This window comes from Anoplophora glabripennis, unplaced genomic scaffold, assembly GCF_000390285.2.
Source record: "Anoplophora glabripennis isolate ALB-LARVAE unplaced genomic scaffold, Agla_2.0 scaffold646, whole genome shotgun sequence".
NCBI classification, from domain to species: Eukaryota; Metazoa; Arthropoda; class Insecta; order Coleoptera; family Cerambycidae; genus Anoplophora; species Anoplophora glabripennis.
Window position 1 is genome coordinate 30,713 of NW_019416845.1, and position 10,468 is coordinate 41,180.

Genomic DNA, 10,468 nt, shown 5'->3' on the forward strand with positions numbered 1-10,468 from the left:
CTATAAAATTTTTTACCGTAGCTCTCTACGATCATTAGTTTCTGAGATACAGCCGCTTACCTCGCTTATTTGCCCACCCTGTACATCAATTATGCGACTGTTAACTGAAAATAATGGGCTGGTACTTACTTGTATTTTTTGTATATAAATAAAACTTTTTGGTGTATATTATAAAATAGATATATCTACATAAATCAATTAACTTTTAACTTTTTTATTTTATTTTGTTTAATTACAGGTTAAGAAAAATAGATTTATACATACTACTAGAATTCTTTCACAGTGCCTCTGAATTATCAATGGTGAATGTCTCAACGAAGAACATGAAACAAAAAAAAAGTGTATTTATATCCCTATTTATACACTGATAATAATTCACCGTCATAATCTATGTCAACAAAGGTACGATATTTTTCCTTTAATGACTTTTATCAAACAATTGGAATAAACTTTTCATTGCAATTGTCTTAATGCACAGCTCAGGCAATAGGTATATTTGCCAATTAGGACATTAGTTGCTTTGTTAACCGTGTATATTTTTAACAAATAGGATTTAGCTCAATATCTGACGGTTTTTAGGTCCGAATTCTTGACACTTGCACCGATTGACGTGAAATTTTAACAGTAAGTAGAAAATTGCTCAAGAAACAAAAGTTGCATAGTGCCGATGTGTGCCTTCGCCCTGGGGGTGAATGCCACCCATTCACGGGGGTGGCAATGAAGGCATCCATTTTAATCGCAAAAATCAATAGAGGGATGAATTTTAAGCAAAAAATACTCTATAACGTTTTTTCCAAAAATTAATAGATTGAAAATGTTGATTTTTTATCTAAAAAGTGCATGTTTTTCAACCACTTTTGATAAATAACTCGAAAACCTTGCGTTTTATCGAAAAACCCATATAAAGCAAAAATAAAGATTTTGAAATAACGAATCGATTCATTATTGTTGATTACCGTAGATGTAATAATAGCTGAGTTATCACTCTCTAAAAGTGATTGTTTATTTTTCGAAATGTAAAATCGAATATTTTACCGTAAAATAATGGCGAAAGAACTAATTTTTCGAAGAAAATTAATATAACCTTTTTTAAAGTGCTTGGAAAAACCTTTAAAATGCTTTCTGAAAAAATTTCATTGCTCAAAAACTCGCGGAGTTATGACGAAAATAAAATGGTCATCTCATTTTTTCGGAGAAAAAATCAACAATAAAATCTATAGCTGAACCATAAAAATAGAAACTAAGCGTAATCCATGTTACAGTTGACTTTATTTAGGTACTAATAATAGGCTCTGCAAGTTTGACCGGTTTAGAATGACTAAATTTAAAAAAAGTTTGAAATAATGAACAATTTTTTTTTTTAATTTTTAAGAAATTTCCTTTTTTTTTCGAAATAACTCAAAAACTAAACAAGATACGTGAAAAATGCAAGGGTTCAAAATTAAAGGTCTTTTTTATAATATTTTTGTTCTCTTCCAATTTTTCTGTAGAGCAAAAATTAACTGAGATATTACGTTTTTAGTTTGCATTTGCGTGTAAGGACCACCTTCTTTCAGCCCTTAAAACCTAAAAATCTCGAAAACGAAGAGTTCAAGACCCTTCAACTATACAGGTTGATTTGTATATCTTGCAATTCCCTGCAAATTGTTTTTTGGAGCGATGAAAAATATTAAAAATTAAAAAAGTTACCATGAAAAAACGAATTGTATTATTCAGTGAAAATTGTCCGATCGTGTAAATGGCTTAATTTCTGATAGTTTCCGAGGCCAAACAAAGGAAGTCGACAGTGATGATAGTTCTTTAGATGATATGTAAATTTTTGATAATAAAGTATAATTGTATAATACACAAATAATTTTTATTTTTCTTTTCACTAATTACATAATTTAAGTTTCGAGATTTAAGTAATCTCGTTGAATTTAGTAATGTAGGTATCGTTGAGTGTTTTGAAACAGGTAAAAATTCTTCAATTCCTCATTATGGGTTGAAACGTTGCAATGAATCATCAGTAATATTTTAACCGGTGATGAGTCTTTCATTCATTATAAATGCTATGAAGATTTTTAAAGGTTGAAACGTTGCAATAAATAATGTATTATTTAATAAACAGTAAAAAATATTCAATTCTTCATTATTGCTCCGTCAAAATATTTCAGAGCCGCGAAAACTAATTTTTGTCTTTTGGAACACCCTGAATATTTTTGCGCAACCTGATGAACAATTTTGTTCTCCTTCGAATGATATAATGGTTCCCTATACCTTTATCTCCTGGTTTTTAAGGTATTTACTGTTTTCGTGTAGTCAACAGATATCGCATAATTTCTTGCGAGGATGGCTGTGAAATTTTTAGTGGAACTTCAAAACAAGAACTTAATCTGCCACCAGTTTATTGCTGTCGATTTAGCACATGCGGTGAATGTTTATTTGAGTATTATTTATTGTTAAAGAATGGAAAACGTTAACATTATGACGTTCCTACAGAATTACTCACCTAAGTATTACCACAGACAATATAGCTTGGTGATAGCTATTTTGTCTGTGGTATCACTAGTGTAGCCTGCCAGCTGCAGTGAAGACAAGCGGGGTGAAATAGGATAAATATTTGGAGCGCCACGTGGATTAGCAGTGCTGCTATACTATCCGGTTAAAACCAAGAAAACCCAGGGCGTCACTATTTTAAGGTAAGTAAATTATCAAATCAGTTCTTTTTTTTAAAGAAAAGTATCTCTTTATTTAGGTAAGTATCTATATATATAAGGTAATAAAATATATCCGTGTAGTATTATTTAGTATTTGGCGGGGGTTTTACCGACGACAGCGCACACTTATAACCGCTCTTATCAAAGTCAAGATAACATAGATATAAATTGTTCAACATAAATATAAATAAAAACTAATTATGTAAAAAAATGTGTCCTTGTGCAATTATACTTAAAATATATATATTGTTGTGTTGAATGTTGTTTTATGTGTTAGTTAAAATTTTATGTATGATTCTATCTTGGAAATTAATGTTTTGAGTAAGTAAATAAAAATTAATTATTTAAAAAAATGTGTCCTTGTGCGACTGGCAATTATACTTAAAAAATATATATATACTATACGAATTATAGGTAGTAAATTAAAATAAAATAAAACTAAGGAGACCTAAATCGGAATCCAAAAAAATATACTGCAGCAAATAAATACAATACTGACTTATTTACCTTGTTAAGCAAATACGTTTAAATTAATTATAGAGGCAAAGACGAATTTAAAGCTGTGACCAACTTAAAACTAAACGACTAAGTTAAACTAAGCAAATTAACTAAGGAAACTATGTCATACAACTAAGCTATTTATCTATTTATCCAACCTCAACTTAGCTTCCCCTAAAAACTAAACTTCGTAGCAGTTTTAATCTGCCTGGTGCATCCTGGTTTGATGATCTTAAGAATGAGAGGGATTATATTAGTTTCTTGAATGATATTTATAGTTTTGTCACTAATGATGTGATAAATTCCGTTAGGGGTAGATATAGCCGTGAAATTTCTAAAGCAAAAAAAAACTGCTAACGACTATTTTATCAATAATTCTAGTGATTCTCAGGCTGTCATGTGGAAAGTCATAAAAAACATGGTGCAAGTTATGAGGTGGAGTCACCTCCGGACCAAATTAATGCACATATATTTAATCAGTTCTTTGCTAATATTGCTCATAATATTATTAATAACCTGCCAAGTCCTAATGAGGATTATCTATGTCATGTTAATCCACGCATTAATTATTATTATGAAGTCATCTTCAATGAAATGAGAGACATTGTAAGTCAACTTAAAAACACGTCAAGTATGGATCCGTATAATATCAATACAAACATTATAAAAACTATTAAACATTTAATTGTTAGTCTCCTNTGTATGTCATGTTAATCCACGCATTAATTATTATTATGAAGTCATCTTCAATGAAATGAGAGACATTGTAAGTCAACTTAAAAACACGTCAAGTATGGATCCGTATAATATCAATACAAACATTATAAAAACTATTAAACATTTAATTGTTAGTCTCCTTACCTATTTAACTAACGAGTGTGTCAGGAATAATATGTTCCTTGGTGTTTTTAAACTTGCAAAAGTTATTCCTATTCATAAGAAGGGATCCATGGATGACCCGTCTAACTATAGACCCATCTCCTTAACTCCAATTATTTCCAAGATTTTGGAAAAGATCTTAAAGTATTAAATTAACTGTAACCTGAGGGATTATTTCTTCAATTATTTATCTACCGTTATGGCCAATATCATAACGAGTCTGGATTTCAAAAGAGTTTACTATTCAATTCTCGAAAGGGAGTTTATAATTATCATTATACTTTAATTAATACGTGGGAACTTAGAAATGTTGTAAGTTCAGAGAATAAATTTCAGGCCCTTACCATCTATTGCTTACGTAGAATGTAATCCAGTGGCTACAGGGTGACACTGAAGTTGAGAGAAACAAAAGGAAACACCAAAACTTCCAGGAAGGGTTTTAATAACAAAAAACAAAACAAACAAACAAAATAACAACACAACGGCTCGAACAACATTATTAATATATTTATTGACACGCGACAGCGTACCGAAATTCAGGGAATGCGAGATTCATAGCAAAATTTGGAAAAAATTGTATCCATTATTAAATTTAGTTAATTAGCCCGAGACTCAAAAACTTGATACCTAATATTCGTGATGATACCACGTCATATGCTGACGTCGGGTATTTGGCTAACTCAATGGAGAAGGGAGTGGTTCTAAATATTATAGGGCGCCAGACAATTTTCAATAGCCAGATAAATATCCTAATTAGTGGAAGTCAACTACCGAAAACAGTCAAAAGGACATTGACTACAAATAAAATAAAACAAATATAACACTAGATATATTCATATATTTACATTTATCATCATAGAACAATGGGCGCAATTAGTTGGAATATATTATTTATGAATCACCTGTAAATTATTAATTGATTAAGTCAACAGGATGTAACTCCATACACAAAACCAGAGATTAGGGGATATAGCAACAAATAATAAATAATAAGCAAGCCGGGGATAAGCAGTAAGCTCGAAATCGCAACGCTTGAGCTCAGGCGCATGCGCAGAGTACAGATAAGCGAGAGTAAGGTGTAAACCGTAAGCGAGTACCCTAGTTTCCGGAAGCGGCGTGCAATCTGCTGATGATAAATCGTAGTAACTAAGGCAATAGCACTATACTATCAGCAGCATTCATAAATAATCGAATACAAGTAACTTAGATTAACGAAATGGCGAGCAAATTAATATGCATGCATATGGCATAAGCCAGTCAGCTAAGCACATACTAAATAGTAGTTTGGTTTATGATTTAAGAACTAATTCTACTAAGCAGAGAAACAAGTATATACATATATACATATAAAAAAAACAGAAAAGAAAATGGTAAAGGGTTCAAAACTTGCGTGTTAATATCCTTGGACAGTGCAAGCAACTATTTCAAAGCAAGGAGCAAAATCAGGTCAGTGGTAGAGTTGTTGGACGCTCCGCCTCCAAGACGTGGACACGTTCAAATTGAAGTTGGCAACGGGAGTTTATCTGGCCAAGAACAGGTTCGTCCACAGTGCACCTAGCTTCGGTCAAAGGAAATTCGGCATTCAAAACGGAAAGCACAGCTTCCAGGAAATCACAGCACCGAACAAGTATGGTCCCAGTAAAAAAACCCTAATGGAAAATTAAAAAAGAACATTAATTTAATGCTATGATGGAATACATATGATATATATGGCCACAACGTGACGTATTATTTTAACAAATTAATATACCTAAATTTTTAGTAATAAAAATAAACTGGCAACGTCGTATGCCATTGCCTATATGGGTAAATTTTATTACAGCTACAAAAGTATAGAGCTTATTACAAAAGGCTAAATGTAAAACAAAAGAAAAATAACTATAATAAAAATACTTACCCTTAACTAAGGGGTTCTTTATAAAACTTGCCGCTTGTAGGCTATAGGCGTATGCGGACAGACGAATACGGACCTTATGGTACCTAATGATAAGGAAACAATTCTTACAATTTGCAATTTGAACTGAATTATTACTAAACATTATTGAATTACCGGTAAAAATAACTAATGACTAATGCCTACCTCAATTAGTTTTCCTGGGGATACGATTTTCACACGGCGTGGTGTCAGTGATCCTTCATAAGAAGTCAGAATAAGGGGTTTACACCAAAAATACTATAATCCACAGCACTATCTACCCCTAAATTCTTGATAAATGGCCACAAAAATTGCTCCTAGTTAAAGATGAGATCAGAAATCAAAGATTTTTTACTGGCCACTAATTCACACACACCCTCCAAAAAATCTAACCTTCTTCTGTTTTTCCACCCAGAAAGCGCGCGGAAAAACCCCCCTTGGAAACTAATCATAGTGTGATTGGACAATAGCTCTGCCAATCACAGTCAAGCATGTCGGAAATAATTGAAAATATTGGTTTTTCCTGATATAACAATGCAACGGAAGGCTGTAATACTATATTCTAAGTGTAAATTAAGTAACTAAAATGAGACGATGTCATAATCGGGAGTTTTCAACATTAAAAATGCTATGCACAATCGGGCAACATTGTAACGCGCAGACTCTACTTTACTTAATTTAAGTCGATCAATAATCACGGAAGAAGAAGGAGACAACATGGCGAGATGTCAAATTTGAATTAAAATAAACAAACAAGAAACAATGCCCAGTGGACTACATGAATTTTAAATTTAAGAAGCCTATAAGAGATACACTTTAAGGTAAGCTACGTTAGTTAATTGTTAGATACGTAAATAATCTCTAAAAACCATATCACGAAATGAATTAGGTTATACAAAACTTATATTTATAAACTATTATTTTAATCTTTATTTCAGGGTCCCAGCATTTTTGCGTTTCGAGATGCCACTTGCCGCCTACAAAACTCCAAGGAACGATAAACACTCCTGTCTACCGTTATAAAAAGGTACGTTTTTCAAAATGATATTTATTTTATTAATAAAATTACTTTTTAGCTAGGAATGCAAAGGGAATCTCTTCAAGGAAAACCCAATTGGTGGACTGAACGAATATCCTTTTCCTTTTAACATAAAAGATAAAATCTTATCTATACAGTGTGATGTTAATTTTAGAATGAAAATACCAATTTTAAATGGATAAAGATGTTTAAAGAAATAGCAAATAAAACCTTATAAATACTGGGTGTTTCAGTTTTCAGAATACGATACATGCCCTCGTTTAAGGTAAAAATTAAACGTTACAAACTAAGTACATTGCTCAATGTGAAACCCAAGGAAGAACTGACTTTTTTCGAATTTCTCCTGAATTCGACACTTCGCTTCGACACGCCCATTTCTTGGGTTCAGACGTTTCTGTTCTTATCTTACTGGCGGAAACCCTGGATACCGCGACGCTTTGGCATAACTATGCCATGTCAATAGTTATCTAATTGGCTGATTTTACATTTATCTAAATAATTTTTAGACTAAACTTACAAATAACCCTAGCCTTCCTCTAGTGACTCCGCATAGCAATACGGGACGGATTAGCCATCTCATTTAATATATTCTTAATAGCTTGGAAAATTCACCTAAAAACCAGCTACTTTACTTTCTTTTCCTCACAACATTCTAACAACTTATTCTTAGAATTCCTACGTTCTTTGGAATGCATTTCGCGCGTTATTTGAAATATCGATTCTTCTCTTTATACCTTCTGAATACATGGTTCCGACAGTTTAAGTAAACTTGTTAAAAAATATTGCTAAATTTCGTGAAGCCTTCCACGAAGGACGGTCTTGGCGACGTTAAGCCTACTTGAAAACCATTAACTTTCCGATAAATTAGTGTTGACTGAAATATTTTACTTTTTGGCCCATCCGTTCCGAGAACTAATAAATAATTACTACGCGTGCAGGCTTTTGTTACATAACGAATATTTTGAATCAAACAACTTATTTAACTCCTGCCAATTTGGCTTTTTTAATAAAAGGTCCACCTCACTAGCAATAAACAACTTAATGCACTCAGTTCTGAGTGGCTTTGAGAATAGAGACATTATTAATGGTACTTTATATGACCAAGGTTTTTGACTGCGTGAGCCACAACATTTTAATTCAAAATCCTTATTAAATCATCCCTGAGTGACAGATCTCAATTTGTCTCTTTTAATGGAAGTAAATCTTCATGCTTAACCATGAATCACGGAGTCCCACAAGGATCTGTCCTTGGGCCTGCACTATTTCTCATTTATATAAACGATCTACGCTACGCTAGTGATAGCATTTCCAAGTTTATCCTATTTGCGGATGATACTACGATCCTAAATAGTATAGGTCAAGCCAGCGTCCTTCGTAATAATGTTCAAACAACACAGGATAACGTTAAGCAGTGGTTTTTGGCAAATAAGATGTATCTCAATCAAGACAAAACAGTCTATTTTGTTTACTTTGCGTTATGTGCATGATGAGTTCACCAATTGCGCCTCGCAAGTGGAATTTCTCGAAGTGAACATTGATTGCCAAATGTCTTGGAAGCAACATATTGACGAGTTATCTAAAAAACTATCTAAAAAGATGTTCCTGATCAGAAGCCTTGTTAGTTCTGTTTCGATAAAAATATTGCTATCCGCCTATTATGTTTTTTTTTCACTCACATCTGTGTTAAGCTATTTTGAAATAGGGTCATTCTTCCCAAGGTGATAAAATTTTTAAATTACAACGCAAATGTATTCGCATTATTGCTGGGCTATGATATACTTCTTTATGTACTTTGTAATAATAGTGCCTCTTTTTGTATCTATAGATTTTATTTTTAGTATTTTTTTTATGATTTATCCACATATCTGTGCTTTAGTTTTGACCTATTTTTAATTACTGGTACAGGGTGATTCACTATATTTTGACCCCCCCTTTAACTTTACAAGATGAATTAATTTTTTTAATAAAAAAAACCTTTTCGTTTTTTAAAAGTATCTTACTTATTGTTAGAGATGGACCCAACAAACCCTATATGGCTATGCTCTACAGGGAACGTTCTATCCAAATATGTAAAAATATACGAGGTGTTCCATTTAACTTAACAAAGTTAACATCCGCGGCCATTTTGTTTGGACTTCGTTTGTTTTTCTATTATCATTTTCGAAAAATTCATAAAAAATCGTGCAACTTTTATATTTAATATTTTTAAAGTTAAAGGGGGGTCAAAATATAGTGAATCACCCTGTACTCTTGGTGTCATATTTCTTTTGTGACTTGTGTAAACATTTGTCTTATGTTCTGGCAGTAACCAAAAATATACAGATACATATATGTACACACCAAAATGAAAATACCAAATGAGGTAAGAAATTTTTAGCATGCAATTTAGCTGAAAATTGTATTTATAGGTGAGTCTCGGTCAAGCGGGCAAGTAGCCAAGTAAACAACAGGCGAGTGGGCAACCAGGTAAGGTAGATAGGCAAGCAGACAACTAAACAAGCAGGCAGGTAAGTAATTGCCACGTGGCAGTGTTGGGCATTAATCAATTAAATTTTCAATCAATTACTTAATTGATTAAAAAAGTAATTGCGATTAATTTAATTGCAGTCAAAATTAACTGCAATTGAACTATTAATTTGCACGTTGCAATTAATTTATTTTGAGTAATCTATACTAATTGCATCTTGCAACTAAATAAATTACAATTAACTTTTTCAATTGTTCTAAAAAACAATTAAATCTAACAATTATCCCGCACTATGTTAAATACCTCTGTTAAAAAATTACATTATACAGGTTGTGTAAAAATGTAGCGAATCACATATTTTTTTATTGAATATTGTGTTTAATAACGTAAAAGATTGCAATTTCTTGACACAAGTGTTGCATATAATGGATGCCATTGTCAGTGTTCATATTTGTGACAGGGTGTTCAAAAAAAGTTCCACAACATAAAATTTCTTTAAGAAAAGTTCCTTAATTTTGAATTTTCTTGAAAATTTAATAATTTTATAAAATTATTGGAACCTGCTGTTGCAATTTTTGACTAACTTTTTTGTTTTCCTACATATGGACTTTAGACTTTTTGAATTCAACGGAGAGCGGACAATCAGTACCAGGGGTGTTGGGGAGATTTTTTAAATTATTTTTTCGATTCAACGCACCGTTTCCGAATTATATGGCCTTTTTTACTGTATCACGTAATACATCTCTTGTTTTCAAAATTTTGCAAAGCGGACAATCAGGGCCTGGGGTGTGGGGAGATTTTTATAATTATTTTTTCGATTCAGCGCACCGTTTCCGATAACCACTATTTTATTCTATTTCTCACACCCTTGGTCCCGAATTTTTATTTTTTTTTTGAAATGTGGACTTCGGGCCTTTTGCACTCGATCACCAATCCCCACCATGGAAAATGTTCTGATATTTCGAGTCGCT

General features: G+C 32.3%; 1 long non-coding RNA gene across 1 annotated transcript; it reads left to right on the top strand.

Annotated features, from left to right (window-relative positions):
* The first annotated feature begins 6,692 nt into the window (after positions 1–6,692).
* Positions 6,693–7,218, top strand: LOC108912526. Its single transcript, XR_001964551.1, has 3 exons — positions 6,693–6,812; positions 6,930–7,018; positions 7,068–7,218. It is a non-coding gene; the product is annotated as an uncharacterized LOC108912526 (long non-coding RNA).
* Positions 7,219–10,468: the final 3,250 nt, after the last annotated feature.